The sequence below is a fragment of the Ailuropoda melanoleuca genome, chromosome 4 (genome assembly GCF_002007445.2).
Source record: "Ailuropoda melanoleuca isolate Jingjing chromosome 4, ASM200744v2, whole genome shotgun sequence".
In the NCBI taxonomy this organism is placed as follows: Eukaryota; Metazoa; Chordata; class Mammalia; order Carnivora; family Ursidae; genus Ailuropoda; species Ailuropoda melanoleuca.
Genome location: NC_048221.1, coordinates 99,929,514 through 99,949,401, shown reverse-complemented (window position 1 = coordinate 99,949,401; position 19,888 = coordinate 99,929,514).

Genomic DNA, 19,888 nt, shown 5'->3' with positions numbered 1-19,888 from the left:
GGTGAAGAGAAGGGCCATATGCACTGCAATGTTCATAGCAGCATTGTCCACAATAGCTAAATCGTGGAAGGAACCGAGATGCCGTTCAACAGTTGGCTGGATTAAGAAGTTGTGGTCCATATATACAATGGAATATTACTCAGCTATAGGAAAGAACGAGTTCTCAACATTTGCTGCAAATGGACAGCACTGAAGGAGATAATGCTAAGTGAAATAAGTCAAACAGAGAAAGACAATTATCATATGATTTCTCTCTTCTATGGAACATAAGAACTAGAAAGATCGGTAGGGGAAGAAAGGGATAAAGAAAGGGGGGGTAATCAGAAGAGGGAATATAGCATGAGAGACTATGAACTATGATAAACAAACTGAGGGCCTCAGAGGGGAGGGGGGTGGGGGAATGGGATAGACCGGTGATAGGAAGTAAGGAGGGCACGTATTGCATGGTGCACTGGGTGTTATACGCAACTAATGAATCATCGAACTTTACATCGGAAGCCGGGGATGTACAGTATGGTGACTAACATAATATAATAAAAAAACATTAAAAAAAAGAATTAACATGTTGAAATATTAAACACCACAGATGATGGTGCTTTAATCATAAGTATGGAACCCTCATTAATGAGATTAGAGCCTTATAAAGAGGCTTTAGAGAGATCCCTGGTGCCTTCCATCATGTTAGGCCACAGCATGAAGTCAACAGTCTATAATGCAGAAGAGGGCCTTCACCAGAATCTGGCCAGGCTGGCACTCTGACCTTTGACTTCTAGACTCCAGAAATGTGAGCAGTAAGATTCCATTTTTTTAAGCTACCCAGTCTGTTGTATTTTGTTATAGCAGCTTGAACAGACTAAGACAAACACCTAGTGTATAGTGGATGCTATGTTCAACATACATTTGTTGCATGAATGAATGCTCTGCTTAATACTCTGCTTGCTTTCTCTTACCTTTGGCAATTTCTCCATGGAGAATAGTGCCTTGAAAGTAATTAACCCTCAATGAGGAGTACAATGAATAAATATGTAAGACCAAACAGCTAAAAAATATAAGAACAACTCTTAAGGACCCCTAAGCTTCTGTGATTGCATGGTGAACAAATTTGATGGCACATAGCTAGTTCTTCAGAAATGTTTTTATCTTTATTCCCTTCAAATTCATGAAGACTACAGGCTCAACTACCGAAGCTGTAGTTTTGTATATGATGTATTCCTATTTCAAACATAAAATGCCTATTTTCATTTGAGCTCTGCTGGTCATTTGAAATTTATTTACTGAAGGTCCAATACTGTGCCTGGACCATAGTATGAGTTCAATTAAATATTAATTAAACAAAAAATAATGAGTTTAAAAATTACTTTTTAAAAATTATCTTCACATGTGTTCAGTTTTTAACTTGCACGTCAAACTTGCCTGCTCTGACTTTTCTCACTCTCCAGTCAGGTATTTCAGAACATAGATGTGTATTTTGTGAAATTTAATTTTAGGACATCAGAAGTGTAACTACTGTAGACTGGGGAACAAAAATCACCGTGAGTCACAAATACCCCTTACCTTTTCATATAATATTAGGTTTTTGTATATATGTATGCCTCTAGCAGGGATGGTATTCTGATGTGTAAGAGAGGTTAATGAAACTTTGGGGGCCCTCTTCATGAAAATGAATACAAAATGTTGAATGTAATTACAGGGCCCTGAGAAGGACCTGGGGTGAGGTGGCAATTAAGGATCCCTGAAGCTTAAGGTTCATGTACTTCCTGATCCATGTGCTACTGAGCCTACTGCCTGCATTCCTAGTTTAGCCTTAAATTCTTTATTCACTTGAGCAGAAGTATTGACTGAGGCACTAATTTTGCTAAAAAAAGAAAGAAAAACTCCAAAGTGTGTTATCTAGTGCTCAGCCTTCACCTTTATCATTGCTTTAAATTTTGTTTACTTTTTAAACATCTGTTTACTCATTTCTTTTTTTTTTTAAAGATTTTATTTATTTATTTGACAGACAGAGACAGCCAGCGAGAGAGGGAACACAAGCAGGGGAAGTGGGAGAGGAAGAAGCAGGCTCATAGCAGAGGAGCCTGATGTGGGGCTCAATCCCATAATGCTGGGATCATGCCCTGAGCCGAAGGCAGACGCTAAACCACTGTGCCACCCAGGCACCCCTACTCATTTCTTAAGTATGGATCTGCTGTTATTTTTGAAACATGAGCCAAAATGCATTACATTATATCTGACCTGCAAATGAATGGAGAGGGAAGGCTCATTTTCTGAAGGTCAATAGACTTCTAAAAGCCTCTGTGGTATCTTTTAGAAAATTACTATTTCAGAGCAACTAATGGAGCCCATGGCACCCATGAGTGGACCCGAAGCCCTTGTTTAAAGTGTTCTCACTTTGGCACGTGGTATCCTTATGGACACAGAGTTAATAGTTTATGTGGAAGGAATATTTCCTAGAGGAATTTGGACTGTGTAGAAGGTGGTGATAATAATTTCTTCTGTTTACATGATTACTAAAAAGCTAGATGGCTTTTTATAGTTAGGTAAAAAAAATGGGGATTTCATTTATTTATTTATTTACTTATTTATTTGAGAGAGAGCATGCTCAAGAGCGCTCACAAGCAGGGGCAGAGGGAGAGGGAGAAGCAGACTACTCACCAAGCAGGGAGCCTGATGCTGGACTCGATCCCAGGACCCCAAGTTCATGACCTATGCCAAAGGCAAATGCTTAACCTACTGAGTCACCCAGGTGCCCCCAAAATGGGGATTTCTGACTATGATTCTCTGGCCTATGTATCAAATCCTTTGGCTCCTCAATTATAAGTTCCCTCCAACTTCCTCTGTCTACCTCCCCATCTATTGGATTTGATATTTGAAAGTACACCTCCAATTCTTTTCTGATTTATGCATAAAAGTTCTTTGGGAATGGAATCTTTTCAAGATAATGTAGGGCTAGATCCCTTCTATGAAGTCCTCAGGTGGTTCTCAGTAATTGCACCCATTTGCACCATGGTAGATCACTCCCACAAAGCACCGGTTACCTTTCCTTCCAGAAATCGCCTAAAGCAAAAAGAAGAATGGGAGTCAAAAATGAAAATTTAAATTTGAACAAAAAAGAACCCTAGATGATGTCTCCAACCATGAGATATCAATATATAGGAAAGGTCACACAAATTCAGAAAAGATCAAACAGGGGTAGCAAGAATGCCAAGTATAGTAGATTCTGTGATATGCTTCAGAGATCCCTCTTCAGGACTCAAGAAGTGTCTGCTTGCCCCAACTTTGCAAAACTGCCCTCAGCCATCTATTCTCCCTGGTTAGCCCTGGGTCACAGTTGGTTGCGTTACCCATGGTCATGCCCCTTCCTGGGGAAGCTGGCATCCAGTGAGTGGTAGATGAGGAAGTATAAAGACCTGCCTCCAATACTGTGTTGTGGGGTATCTTTGATGTCCCATCTGAATTTCAGAGCTCCCTGGCAGGGTTGGCTGAGTCCTTGTTGTGCCTTCACCATAACCCAACTTACTCCCCTGCATGTACAGATCTTGAGTTCAAACTTCTTGCACACTAATATCCAGCTCAGAGTCTTCTGCCTTGGAACAACCCATACTCCAAGTAAGGAATATATAAAACCGGAAAATGCTACTCTCAATTTAGGACTGCAACAGTCACATCACCAAAAGCATCTTGGGACGTTACTTCTTCTCAGCCCTTACATATTTTTTTTTTCATTTCAGCATTTTAAAAGCTAATTTTTTGCAGTATTTTTTAAAGGTATTTTCTCTTGATTTCACTTCCTTCTTCTGTTTCTACTCTTCTCTCTTATTCTTTTATAGTCAGGAATCTTAAAATGATTTTTTATGTGCTTTTAGTCATCTGCCTTATTTTGTATTATAATTTTGCTTTCTGCCTGTGCACTACTTTAGAACAATATTTTCAAGATCAGAGAGGCCTGAAAACCTAGAGGATGTTTATCAGTCTGTATCTTCCTTTTATTTTGGCTCCATGAGACATGGTTGAGTGTGTCCTATTTTTTAAAAGAAATTTTTATTTAGAACAGTTTTACATTCATAGAATTCTTGTGAAGATAGTATAGAGTTCCCATAGACTTCACAAACAGTGTCTTCTGTTAGTAACATTTTTCATTAACATTAATATGGCGTGTTTACTATTAATTAACTAATACAGATACATTATTATTAACTGAAGTCCATACTTTAGATTTTTTCAGTTGTTTCCTAATGTCCTGTTCTGTTCTAGATTCCTTTAAGGATACCACATTTTATTTAGTTATCATGTCTCTTTACATTCTTTTTGGCTATGACAGTTTCTCAGACTTTCCTTGTTTTTGAGGACTTTGACAGTTTTGAGAACTGTAGGTCAGGCATTTTGTAGAATGTCTATCAATTGGGATTTCTCATGATTACAGTGGGGTTATGGGTCTTTGGAAGGAAGATCACAGAAGTAAAGTGCCATTTCATCACATCACATCAAGGTATATACTATCAATATAACTTATCACTGTTCATTTTGACCTTGATCACCTGGCTGGGGTACTGTTTCTAAGGTTTCTCTACTGTAAATTAACTCTTTATTTTCTCCTTTCTCATACTGTATTCTTTGGAAGAAGTCACTATGTAGCCCATACCTAAAGAGTCAGAAGTTACATTTTGCTTCCTTCAGGGTAGAGTACCTATGTAAATTACTTGGAATTCTTACAGATTTTTCTATTTTTTGCCCTATATTTAATTATTAAATAATTTATTTATATAAGTATGGACTCATGTATATTTGTTTCATACTCCAAGTTATAATCCAAAACTATTTTATATTCTTGTTCAAAAATTTCCAGCTTGGGCCATTGGGAGATCTTTCAGTTGGCTTATATATCCCTCTGACATGCTCACATCAATGTGGTGTAAAAAAAAATCTCTTACTTTCTGGCACTAAAACTGCTTCAGGTTTGCCTTGTATATTTTCTGTTCCGATTTTACAGTCAACCATTTCTCTAAGAAAATGGATTTTATTTTATTTAAATAGGGTATGAGAGACCAAGATCTGGGCTCTAGCTTGTTCTTCACTTCTTTTATAAAACATAGTAGTACTCTTAGTTTCTGCAACATACTTTCTCACTTTTCTCCTGTCTCTCTTGCTGCTCCTTTTTCTAATAGTCTTATGGGTCCTCATTTTCCCCCTTCAGTCTTTAATTATTGGTATTATTCTTGATGGTTCTACCCAGAAGATACTCTTCTGTTGCCAATCTGTATATGGTCCTTGAATTATTTCTATTAACCTTGTACCAGTTGTTCCTTGCTCCCCTTTAATGTTTTTTCCACGGTGTGGCTAGAATGTTGGTTTTACATTTCCCTTAGGATAAAGTTCAAAATTCTTAAGAGCCTGAAACATCTTTCATGATCTGGCACTAAGAACCTGTCCAAGCTTTGTCCCTTGCCACTTTCTTTTTTGCACTTCATACTCCAACAATGGTGAACTTCCTACAGTTCCCTGAACAGAGTTGCTGGGTTCTCTTTTATCTCAGTACTTTGCACCTATTGATACCTCTTTTAAACACTCTTCCCTCCTTCACTTCTTCCTTTTGCTGGGAAAAACCTAAAATTTTCACCAGAAAGCCTACCTTTTTTCCAGTGTTAAATTAGATGTACCAGAAATGTGTTCTCCAACCATATTCCTCCTATTATGGAGGAAAGCCTTTTGCATGAGACTATGAATTCCCTTATTCCCTTGTTGAACTGTGACCACAGTTCTCTTGTTCCCTAATGTTTCCCAGCACCTAGAACACTGACAGATGGTGGCCAGTTGATAATAACTGAAAGAAAGACTGAATGAGGACAGGTGCATAGGGAGAGAGATGTAGCTATTGCTCAAGGTTGTCACATGGTCAGAAACAGTGTATTAGGGGCGCCTGGGTGGCACAGCGGTTGGGCGTCTGCCTTCGGCTCAGGGCATGATCCCGGCGTTGTGGGATCGAGCCACATCAGGCTCCTCTGCTGTGAGCCTGCTTCTTCCTCTCTCACTCCCCCTGCTTGTGTTCCCTCTCTCGCTGGCTGTCTCTATCTCTGTTAAATAAATAAATAAAATCTTTTAAAAAAAAAAAAGAAAACAGTGTATTAGGCAAAGTAGGGATTCAGATAAATACAAAATGTTTGCCTTCAAACAGCTTACAAAGCTTATAAAAGCAAGGTCTTTATATATTCAGGAACCAAATTTCTCTCCATCTGCAGAGACAGCTATGCTCCAATGAAAGGTGCCCAGGGGGTTGGAAAAGGTGGAGATCTCTTGCGTTGTTTTAGGAAACAGCTTCAGGAAAGAGATGAGTCTTAACCTTTCTCTTGAAAGATGACTAAAATTTCAATAGGTGGAGCAATGTGAATGAAAGAAAGGTGGGCCAAATTTGGGGGGCAATGGTAAATATCAAGTTCAGAAAGAAGATGGCTGGTGGAGACACCTGGGTGGCTCAGCTGGTTAGGCACCTGCCTTCAGTGCAGGTCATAACCCCAAGGTCCCAGGATCAAGTCCCACATCAGGCTCCTTGCTCAGCAGGGAGCCTACTTCTACCTCTATCTGCCGCTCCCCCTGCTTGTTCTTGTTCTCTCGCTCTCTCTCTCGCTCTCTCCCTGGCAAATAAATAAATAAAATCTTAAAAAAAAAGAAAAGAAGAAGATGGCTAGTGGCAGGAGAGGGACTGTGTCTTGAGAAGTATTTCTGTTTGACTATTTCTTTTAACTTCATGCAACTTGTTAGCTCCTTAAGAAATACCATGAAATCTCAACTTGAACATTACTTCCACATTTATAAATAATTCTTCTAATAACTGTTATTTTTCTTTATTTTCTTTCTTCCTTTGTGGTGGAAGTTAGAGCTATTGTCCCTTTGTAAAAGTAATTTATCTTTAAATCAAAAAGGCTGATATGTGCAATCCAGATGTTACTTTTAATGTTCTTTATTAAAATGCAATAGTAGATTTCTCTTGCATTGCTTTTTATAGATTGCTTAGCCTTTGCATTTAGGTGATAAAGCATTTGGTGACAATGATAATTCAAATTTGTGTCTCCACAAAATGAGGAGAAGGTATGAACATATTTCTTTTGGGTATGTGTCCTTAAGCTGTTTTGACCTACTTTTGGAAATTGTGTTTTTCTTAGAAGCATTGATTGGTTACCTTAATTGTCTATGATAGATTTGATTTCAACTCTCTTGGGTGGAATGATTGCTCAGACCACTTAAAATTATAAATCACAATATGGGATGCCTAGCTTTAGACTTGAGGGTAGCCAATAACTCAGGATTTTGTTGTGGTACAGTTAATAACATTGCAACATCTCAAAAGTCTTTCAGTTAAGATTTTTCACTTAGGGTGTACTTTTTTTTTTTTTTTTTTTGGTTTAGAAGCCTGAAATGTGATTTGAATATATTTACTTTTGTATGCTTCATGATATTCATAAAAGTTAGGGCTTTATACATCTAAAGTGACGGAGAAGAAAAACAAGTTTGAGTATATTTATTCTTCTGTTAATGTTGATAGGGAGGAAAAAGGAATGTTCAAAGAGAGATCACAGGAGTGGCTTTGTTCTAAGTTTTAAAGCTCTAAATGTCTAGTTCATTCTAGGAAATGAACTCACTATTTCTGTTATAATGAAACAAATTTTATATCATGTTTTTAAATGAAACTATTTCATTGTTTGAGAAATATGTACCTATTTACATATTGTATTTATTTGGCATATTGTTATTTATTTAAATACTCAATTTACATATTATATCTGTATATATTATGCATTATTTTATGTTGTAGAAATAATACTTATAGAAAATATAGAGCTTTTAAAATGCAAAGAATAAGAATTTTTAAAAATTGATATTCTTGCCACCATGCTAACATTGGAGATAATGTTTAAATGTATTTCTTCCAGTCTGTGTTCTATGCTTATCTATGTGTTCTACCCATGCTCTACCCATTTTTATTTCAAAACTCAGTACCCTGTTTGTTTAGTTTCATACTCTGCTCGTATCTGGTTGTGTCTGGGCACATGTTCTACTCTACATATCTAGACCACATATAAGACATATGGGCAGAATAAAAATTTCTAGGATTTAAGAAATCATTAGCAATCATAGCAATTATTTTGTCATAACTTATTATTGCCAATAAGCATGGTGTATCTGAAAGAATGAAACAGAAATGTGAAAGGAAAAAAATCAACATCAGGGATGTCATAATTTTGTAGAATTAATGACACAACAAAATAAGAAGTGTTCATTTAGCATAATATGTTAAAACTTTCAAATTTCATAGAGAAAAGGTAAATAAATGTAAAATTAGTGGGCTGACCTAACACAGGTAAAACTGTGATTACGGGAATCATATGAGCTTTGGGCTAACAAGAAAAAACTAACAAAACCATTGGCCACTCTTGACTACAGGCTTCCAGAAGAACTGAACTATAGTAAATGGCAAAGTGCCTAGTACAGTTAAGTATTTTTAAACCAGTACAGAAAATGAAGAAAATAATTACCACAGATAAGGAAGGCAAGTTTTAAGTTTATAGCAGTAGTACATGGGAACTTCAGATTTGTTAGGTGTCCCTACTGTTCATGAACTTAGCAAGCTGGACTTAAGTTCACAGAAGGCCCCACTTGCCCGGCTGGCTTCTATATGGAAATGGAGAATGTGTTTATGTGGAAATGAGGGTCTTCCATCCCTGCAGATCACCCAATGCTAGCCACCACCATGAAGAGGTGAGTCAATAAGATCAAATTTGCTGTTTCCTTTGTCTTCTTTAATTTGCTGCATTGAGTACATCTCATTGGCCTTCATAAATTTTGGAAAGCTATATATTTTACTTTAAATTAAAATTTTACTTATATTTAAATAAAAATATTTAAACTATTTTTCTAACATTATCAAATGCAAGAATGCAATAGTATCTTTTGAACGCTATTTACAATGAAGACTTAAGCACTCTCTTATTTTTTTAACTTCCTACTTTGATTCCAGTTATTTGGTAAGCTGGATATTTAGTATTAGATCAGTGTTCTTAAAATGACTAGTTTTTATATTACATACATTTTCTTTTGTTGATATTCCTTAACATTTACAACCCCTTTCGAAACCAAAACTTTATTTTTTGCTTCTTAACGTGGACATCAACCAGAAGAAATCTGATGTGGTATAGGGCTGGGCACACCAGGAGAGCCAATTAGTACCCCTAGGGATATTCTATGAAAAGACTCTGTAACAAGGGACTGGAAGACACATCCCTGCAGGCAGTCTTCTAGATTTCCCCTAATAATTTGTGTTCCTAACTGGAGAGAGGTGACCATAGTAGATGCTTTTATTTCAGTATTTCAGCTTCCCTAATTGTGGTGTCAGAAAGAATCGTGGAAGCACAGAGATAAATGGGAGACCAATGTGAAGGGAAGCTGATTAATTCTTGAATGTTCAATGAATTAAGTTTGAAACTAGTTTTTTATTTACTACAAAAGTGCAAAGTGGCAGGCTGATTTTCGATAGCACATATTTGCCTCTCTCTAAACTCAAAGGGCTGCCATAGGGGATATGATGCCACCCTCATTATCCAGAATTTCACTTTCAGTGTTTTGCTATAGAAGGTAAATTACTCTGGGTGGGTTGGAGTGCTCTCTGCCCTTCTAATATATGTGGATGAATTGAGGTAATTCCAAGGGCCAGTTCTCAGGGAAGAGAAGAGCAAACAGAATTCCAGTTAAAGGTAAAGTTCCTGTTTGTGATGCTTTAACAGATCACTAATATTTTCTAACATGTCAATTATATTCCCTTATTATGGAAACCCTGTTCTCATACTTCTGTCAGAGAATTTAGTTACAACAACACTCTGAGTCTTTTTCTTTATTTCGAACTCATGGTTTCCCAAGCAAGGGGGACTGGTTATCTGATTGCTGAGACTGACATACGAAACTGGCAGCCTGAAATCATATTTCTGGATTTTTCCTTTAAGAACTGCTGCCTTGAGAGAATTTACATTTGACCCTATTCTATTTTCCCTGCTTCCTTGTAGTAAAGGAATATTTTAACGTCTCTCACTCTTGTGAATTTCAATTAGTTAAGAACCCATAGTGGATGGGATATGACTTATTTGTTGGCTCCCATTAAACCTTAACATTTGTCTCAGAAACCCAGGTCAGAGATTCAATAGCTGCCACATCTAGAAAGATCTACCTAGAGCATTGTTTTTGTCTTCTTTTATAGAGAACAGGTACTTACAGAGCTTACTTGAAGAAAGAGAAAATAGAATGAGATCTGAAATTCATTACAGATGGGGAAAGTCCTAAAAACATGTGTCTCCCTCAGTCCCCACTTTTTGCTCACTCTTCTTCAATTTAGCTTCTATTTCCTCTATGCTCCTCTTTCAACTGAACATCTTCTGATGTTAACTCATAATTTCTACTCAATTATAGTTTAAACCCATGCATAACAAGGGTTAATATCAACTGGTCTGGCTGAGTACATGTTTATCTCTAAAACTACTGACACTTGACTAACACTATGGAATGTTTCAATTAAATATACATGATGTTCTGTGATCATGCATCCATGAGAAGGATGTCAGCATGTCAGCATTGTTTAGCAATATTAACTGAATTTATGATTTGGCTTAGGGGCATTTCAATGGTTAAAGCTGGTCAGATAGCTCATTCTAAAACATCTCTTCCATGCATTGATTTTGGACTTCTTGGTGCTGAGCTGCTTTGTATGCACACTAGTGATAATATGGGACCTAGAGATAGAGTGGGTTCTGTGTGAACCAATCCAAAGGAAGGAAAGAAAAGAAGCTCTGTCTGAGCTCTCTGTGCCCCTCTCAATGTATATTCTTCTTTTGCTGTTGCTGACCTATACTTTTTGCCTGTAATAAAGCTGCTGTATATATTTAAGTCCTGTGAGTTCTTTCAGCAACAAACACTTAAGGTGATTAATGTGTAATTAGCACAGCTTGCCTGGCACAAAAGTCTCCTTCACAGTATCCTCCGCTTTACCGCCTATCACTAATGGACCCTAGTATTCTTGGTTCAGATTTATAAAGGAGCCTATTGTTGGCCCAAAACATTTCTATTACATGACATAGATCATCTATTTTTTAAATTACACTGTGGACTGGTTGCCCTTGGGCTATATCCAGTTTCTGGGTAATCACTTGTCCCCAAGGATCCAAAGTCATGCCATGCAAAGCATGGCCTCCTAAGAAGCAGGAGATGTGAACCAGGCAGTTTCACTCTACACAGAGATATAACTCTGGAAGTATTATGAGGCTGGGCTATGCAATTCAAATATCTGTCTGTATATACAGCTAATGTGTAGGGGAGGAAAAATTTTCCTTACTTCTCTTCAAGGTTCTTGGGATAGTCTAACAATTAAATTGACATAAGATAGATTTAATTTTGTATGTATGGGAGCCCCCCAAAATATGAGACTAAAATAAGTGACCAAAGTAGGCAGCTTTTATACATTTTACACAAAATAAAACCAATAAATTTGTAAAGAATTGGTAAGACAAAGAAGTTTGTGCTTGGGATAGTGAATTAGTGAAGAAGTAACAAGATTTGTTTACATAGTCTTCTCAGCTCCATTTTTTTAATTTCTGGTGATAAGGTATCTCTCTACTTCCTGGTACAGGGAGAGTAGCCTACACATAGGAGACTTAGGTCCTGTTTCAAGAAAGACAAAGGAAGGTCCAAGTATCCTTATTGCACCAGCTGTTTCCTAAGTAAATTTAATTCAAAATAACCAAAAGTGGCATATTTTGGGGCACTTGCCCTGAACCCCATCAAGTATCAGCTGCCCACTTTCTTAACCAGCACTCAGAGGTTCACTGTTCTCTGATTTCCCAGCATCTAGCCTGAGTCTGTTTCCTCATTCAATAAGTGCTTATCAAATGAGTGAATATTTTCAAACTGTATTGGGTAGAGGCTAGTATGGTTTGGTCAAATGGACCCATCATGAAGACTAGCTAGTTCAAGATGAGAGATATAGGTAATTTGAGCTCATATATAGGAGATTAGTTTAGTTGACTGGCTAATTCCAACCCTTAAGAACTTGGAAGATAAGTCTGGACACTGGCAGGACATGAACCAAAGAGGAATGTGGTTATGGATGAAATCAAGAACTTCTTATCTGAGAATTATTGAAGGCTTCAGAGGAAGGTCTCAGTTGTTCACTGTTGCAGGTAAAAAGGAACCGAAAATTGTGTGATCAGTGTTTGCTTGGTGGCCAAGAAAGCCATATTGACAAGATACCAAGGTAAGAAATAAAACCCAAAAGGTAAAAATAGCTAAACATTTACTATGTGTCAGGTACTGTTCTAAGAGTTCTTATATTAATCCATTCAATTGAAAAACAACCACTTGGGATTGGTGTTTCTCCGTTTATGTTCCCAACATTCAAAAAATGAGGAAACAGAATCAGAGAAGAATGGAAACTTGTCCAAAGTCATGTAACCAGTGTTACAGTGAGGAGGACTAGACGTAAGCAAGTTTGGTGTCTGAGCTTGTGCCCTTCTTAATTGATATCCTAAACTGTCTCTTAAGGTTTCCTCTGAGATGAGTTATACTAACACATCTTTTGTTAAAAGAATGGTTCAAGACTTTTTTTGGTCTTAAAGGGATCCTGCTCTTTGGGTAGAGGCATGGCAATAAAAACTTACTTTTGAGACTATATTCCAGCTATGCTATTCTTTTGAGCCATCAATTTCCAATCTGTCCTCCACCATCTCTTCAAACCCATGTTGTTAAGGTAAAGAAAGCATTATATAAATTGAGTATTATTGATTTGGTTCTTTTTCCTTGTAATTCATGTTTGTTCTCACTGTTTTTGTTAAGAATCCTAAGTGAGGAGGTTTCACCTTGCCTTGAAGGAAGTATATTTTTTCAAGATCAGCCACATATTTTCATTATTATCAGATTAGACTGGTTGACTTCCTAATTTTCTCAATGACAGAACTGATATCCAGGAGGGACCTGAACTCTAGAACTCATTCTACCTCATTTAAAAGAAGGAAAGCTCAAAATGGCTTTCCTCTGAAGGTCAGTATTATTACTAATAAGATAATAGCCTGCCTTGTTTTCCAGTCCTGTGTTTCTCTCATGATGGTATGACAACCTCAAATCAACTTTATCTAATCAACATAAAATGAGAGTTGTTGATTATACAACAATGTGCCAGACACTATGCTAAGTGTACCCTCAGTTCCTTGAATAATACTCTGAAGCGTGTTTTAATAGCTATCTTTTAGGGATGATAAAACAGTCTTACAGACTTACTTACCCAAGGTCACACAATAATTAAATGATAATCAGGATGTATTCTCAGATACCTATTATTCCATATTCCATGATCTTAATAATTATATTAAACTACTTTCTTACCTACCTATTTATTGATGCTACAATAGCTTATAATAACAAGATATAAAAATGCTAAAAAGATTGTTTTATTTAGTCCCTAAAAGAGTTTCAACAATAGGTGGGGTTTATTATACAACTACAAAGTTCTTGCTCCACTGCCCTTGGTACTGTGGGTTTTGTATTTGTGCTAGTACAGTCATTATGTGAGGAAGCTTGCCAAAGCCATTTGCTAAAACCACAGAGATACTGTCTTTGTGAAACACCCAAATATTTACAATATATTTTCTTCTTTTCCTTGGATAAGGTGTTGTCATTAAACATCAAATGCTCTCCTAAGGATAGAAAACAACCCCAAAGAGGGATAATTGGTTGTATTAGAGCCCTAAACACCTCAAGCCTAATGCAGAAGATGAGTGATAAACAACATTGTCCTCTTCTTTGAGGTCTGAAAGAGTTAATTGCTTTTCAAACAGGGAACAGTTTACTCCTATAGAGCAGAGTGATTAGATGACAGTGAATTTCAGAAGGTTTTATGCTTGAAATACTTGAACACAATGGAATTTTATCTTCCTCTTACAAAATGTAGTTTTATTTTTTCTCTTCTTTATTTCTCTCCTTAAACATGAGTGATAGGCTATTAAAGGTTTTCTTTGGGGGGAAATATTTTTGACTTGCATTCCTGTGGAAACTTGATTTAATCAACAAAATGCCAAGCTGATAACCACTCTCATTTCCTTGTCATACAAAATAAGAGGAATAAATTCAAAAGAGTGGGGCATTATAGGAAAATGCTTCCAGATCCTTTGTCAGTAATGTAGACATCTTTAATAAAGCATCATGGTATTTCTCATTGGTGGGGATGCTTGAGAACCTAGTTGTATATACAGTATTTTCTAGGTAGGTATTTTATGCAAACTGCCTCTCAAATAGAGGCACCCCTTGATTTATTTTATTAACCAGTTGGATGTCACTCCTTTAGACTAAGAATGTATTACTTTAGGAATTGAAATCAGGATCTCAAAGAGGTATCTGCACTCCCATGTTCACTATAGCATTATCCACAACAGCCAAGATATGGTATATACATACAATGGACTGTTATTTAGCCTTAAAAAAGGAGAAAATAATGCTATTTTTGACAACATGGATGTACCTAGACAACATTATGTTAAATGGATAAGCGTGACCAGAGAAAAACAAATATTGTATGCTTTCATTTATGTAACCAATCTAAAACTCAGAGTAAAATTCAGAGCAGAGAGTATAATGGTAGTTGCCTGTAGGTGAATGGAGGGGTTAAATGGAGAGATAACTGTCAAAGAGTATAAAATTTCTGTTACACGAGATAAATAAGTTCAAGGGAGGTGGGGTAAAAAATGCTCTGGAGTTCTACTATACATCAGAGTGCCTACAGCTAATATAAGGGAAGAAAATTTTCCACCCCAAAATGTGTCTCTTTGGCATGTGGATTATTTTAGTCTGATTCTTTTTAAGGAAAAGATGACTCAAGAAACTTCTATTTTTGCCTCCCCCAACCCCAAGTCCCTAAAAAATTTAGATAGAGAACTTGTTTCAGGAAGGGAGCTATCACCATTAATATATAGTATAATATGAACTAGTATGGTAGACAGGGAGAGCCCAGCAATGCCTGTTTGATCAAAGTCCATTCTAGTACTATTGTTTCTGAATGGCCCAGAAAACATTTGTGTACCATATTCTTTCATTCCTTCCATGAATTGCCTTCCTTCCTTTTTGGGCCCTGGAGCACCACCCCCTTCTTCTTAATCCAGAATGAAATATATGCCTCAATTTGCCTGTCTTTGGAATCTTTCATATTTAAGTGGATTCCTCATAAGTATATAATTAAATTTGATTAACTCCTGTTAATCTATCTCACATCAATTTAATTATTCAACCAGTCAGAAGAATCTTGAATCACAGAGAAAAAATTTTCCTCCCAACACTAACAATACTGTGTTGTATAATTAAAATTGGTTAAGAAGGTAGATTTCATGTTAACTGCTCTAGCCACATACACAAAAATCAATGATAATAATAATGAGGATGGGAGGAAACTTTTGGAGATGATGGGTATGTTTACAGCCTTGATGGTAGTGATAGCTTCATGGATGCCTACGTATTTTCAAACTCGTTGAGTTGTATTCATTAAATATGTACAGCTTATTACATATCAGTCCCACTTTGATAAAGCAAATTTAAAAAATATTACTTTTATGAAAAACACGTCTCCACTTGTCTCTCTGAGGGGTAACAAAACATTCTAATTTTGAAAAGTATGTACGATAATGTGAAATTATTTAGGATTTGGGAGACAATACATGAGGCTCTTATAACATATGGCATACAGTAACTGCTCAATAAATACTTGCTGTAGAAATGAATATAAAGGGGTTGATGGCCAGGCAGACAGCTTGGGAAAAGGTAAACAAAAGAGAGGTCAAAAGCTCTGCCTGGTCAAGATGTTTCCTGGGTCTAATTTTATTTCTTGTAATCATTCTAAAGATGCAGCTCTCTTAGCATTTAAGAGAAATAGGTGAAACTAAACTTGGGCAACATTTCAATTAGATAAGAACAGAATAAATACACAGAGCGAAGAACAGAGCCAAAGCTATGGAAAGTGTGACCCAAGACCTCCAAATTATGAAATAGAATACTTCCTTCCTGTGTAAAAGAAAAGAGTGTACCAGACCAGTTAAAAAACAAGGAAGACTTTATTCAAGACTATAATAGAGGTCAGGACTATTTCAGTTGGAGAGAAAGATTTAATTCAACTTTGCTGAAACATAAAGGTGGGAGGACTTTTAAATGCTGGTATGAGCTAATGGAAAAGTACTGGAGAACATTAGTGGGGAGGTTGGCCAATGTGATTAGGCTACCTGTGTTTGTTAATAGTCTCTCATCAAAGTTCAGCACCCACTCTCCATCAGAGACTAGGAGATATGAGCCCTATTCTTCTTCATGGTAATATTTCAAAAGGATGGTTATCAGGGCCTTGAGAAAAACATCACCTGGGTTGCAGACAATTTATATTTCAAAGAGGGAAGAGAATGAATTACCATTACAAGTTTTCTTAAGTAAATGCTCTAAGAAAAGTGAGGTCAGGGGCCTACAGTCAAAAGAGCCTGCCTAAAGTTTAGTCAAGATGAGGGGAACTTTAAAGTCATCTTGGTTTTCTTCCTTCCTTGCTTCTTTTCTCCTTTTAATCTATCTTTTCCCTTTTAGACGAGATCGGGCACATTCAAGGTGGTATGGCTGTAGACTCTCTTTTCCCTTTTAAACTATCTTTAAGTACCTGTGATATATGAAAGGAAAATTTTACTAACAAAGGAGAGAGGAATGAGCACCAGGTCAGGTCCTCAGACATTGTTGGCTCTTGGATCTCTATTCCTCCTTGCCCGATAACACTTTGCTGCTAGTAGACACAGCCTTAGAGGCCTCGTGCTGTGCTTCTATGGGATCTCTGAGTGAGCAAGGGTGTTAACTCATTATTACTAACAACAAATTTGGTTTACACATGGAAAAATATTAACTAATTTTTCCTGCCCTTCTTTCTCACTATCACCAACAAGCATTCAGCAACACACACCTACTCACTGCCACTTTTTCCCTCTGCCTTGAAATGTACAAAATATCTCTGAATTTGGACAAATTCTCTTGCCTTACTATGAACAAGTTTACCCATTCCTACGCTGGGAATGGAAGCCATTCTCTACTTTGGTTATCATAGTTTATTCTTATGCTGCTACTGCTATTTGTAATAAGTCCTCCTTGAAATAATAAACAAGTATGAATGGCTAAAATTCAAGGACTCAAAGAAAGGGGTGTGCTTATGAACATATACCAGAGAGATTCAGGTTTGGGGTGGGGCTTGGGCTGTTTGCAGGCATATGGGAAGGTAAATTAGAAGAAAGGACAAAACATACATCAGTAACTGTGTTTTATTTGGTCCTTAAAAGAAAAACTCAAGCCGCAAGAATAGCAGCAAGCTATATATATATAATATATTTGCTCTATTTCATTCATTGGCTTTATTTCCCATTAAAAACTGCTGAAACCTTAAAGTTATCTCCCTTCCCCCACCATGTCCTCTCAGGGACAGAACTTGGCTTCTTTGTTTCACTGTCTTATCTTAGCTTCTGGCTGTTGTTGGAGCTGTGTGCACTGGGCATCCCAGTGGCTTTCCACACCACTGTTCCAGAAGTTGGGTTCCATCCTGGTTGGGGCTGAAGCACTTCAGCCATCAGTGTATCAAAGGTAAGTATTATAAGACCCTCTGCTAAAGACTGAGCTCTCCAGTGACAGTGCCAATGCTCCAATTTATATTAGTACTTCCTCACGTTTATTTCCTCTGAAGACATTCCATGCCATTTCATTCTTTTTGGAGTTGTAGCTTCTTCCTTTACAGAACCAAATCCCAACCCGTGGGCCAGAGAACAAAACTGAGTGAAACATCCCATGCTATCATTAGGACTACCTCTCCCCTCAAGAAAGACAGAGAGCTCTTCCCTGCGTATGACTTTTTTATTAGCAGCCTTCTGCATCCTTCATGCAAATATATTCCTAGCAGTAATCCTTCAGATATTACCAGCAGGGAACTTAGTTAACACTCAAGGTAAGATTCCAAGTATGTACATATCCTGATTTTTTTCTTCTGCAGCCAAGTTAACAGAGATAGGGGCTTTACACCTCTCTGCTCTCATGTTGATGCAAAGACCACAATAAAGCGGTTATTGCTAATGATGAGATTCACAATGGGAGCAGGAAGGGAGCAGGCCCACATGCTTGAAATTCACTATTTCTGGTATGTGCAATATTCCTCAGGGGTGCAGGGAGCAAAAGAAAAGTTGAGCATACCTGTTCTAATGAGCCTGTTCCTGAAACTTTAGAACCTCTCTAAGTGACTGTATCACTAGGTATCATGGCTTGCTCTAAAAGTGGTACTGACAATAAATTCTTCAGAACAGAAAAAAGCTTGAGTATTGGGCAAAATTATAATCAAATACTAATAGTGAAATGGCAATTGATAACCATCTTCCTGGGAGTGTATTTTGACAGACAAATATAGAAAAAGAAAAACAAATTTATGTTTCAGTTCCTGACAGAAAGTTCTCCACTTTTTTCTTTCATATTTAAATAAATCATGACTTTCTACCCTGTATCCTGGTATAAATGTGTGTCAGAACTCTTTCTGCAAGAGCTGTTTTATTAGTTTCTTATTGTTGCTATAACAAATTCCCATAAACTTTGTGGCTTGAAAAACACAAATTTATTATTTTAGAGTTCTGGAGATCAGAAGTCTGAAATAGATCAGCAGGGTTCCTTTTAGAGATTCTAGGAAAAAATCCATTTCCTTGCTTTTTCCAGTTTCTAGAGGCTGCTTGCGTCCTTCGGCTCATGGCCCCACATCATTCCAACCTCTATATCAGTCATCGCAACTCCTTCTATGACTCTGAGCCTCCAGCCTCACTCTCCCTTTTATATGGACCCTTGTTATTATTTTGGGTCCACCTGGATAACCCAGGAAAACCTCCTGATTTTAAGGTCTCTGTCTTAATCACAACTGACATCCACAGATTCTGGAGATTAGGGTCTGTACAATTTTTATGAGGATGGGGACATTTTCTGCCTCAGACAGACCTAGAACTTACCTAAAGCTAGAATCAACCACACATGGAATTTATGGGCTAATATAACTGGGAAATCCGAAAAAAGGTGTATCTTGACCTGGAATTCAAAATATCTCACATACACAGTTTCCGCTGCCTTCTTTTGGTTCTGTCTCCTACTTCATTGCTTTTAGAATCAGCCTCACATGGAAGGATGATAGTGGCAACAGCTATACACCTCATATCCTCTGATGTTCAAGTCCAATAAGAAAGGAGAATCTTCTTCCCAGTATTCCCAACAAAGTCTCATCATGTTCTATTGGCTCTGAATGCATCGTGTGCCCCTCTCTAAACCAGCTATCATGTCCAGTGAAAATTTTGTATTCTTTGTCCCCAGTTACCACATCTTTAAGAGGAGGATAATATTCAGGTTTGATTCCCCATGTACAAGGAAGTCCAACATTAAATAGCAAATAAAAAAAACTCCATGACAGGTTAAGAGAGAGACTGCTAAAGAAAGAAAACACATTTTTTTTCATCCTTCTTGAACAAAGGACTCTGCATTTCCATTTTGCATTGGGCCACTCAAATTATACAGTCAGCCCTGATAAATTTGTAAGATCTTATTTATTATTTGAGAGAGAAAGAGAGAGAGCAAGACATAGAGTGGAGAGGAAAAGCAGAGGGAGAGGGAGAGGCAGAGAATCTCAAGCAGATTCTGTGCTGAGCATGGATCCCTATGTAGGCCTGACCTGAGCTGAAATCAAGAGTCACTTAACTGACTGAACCACCCAGGCACCCCAGCCCTGGTATTATTCACAAAGTTTTCATGAACACTAAATGAGTTAATAGAAATAAAACACTGAGAATAGTAA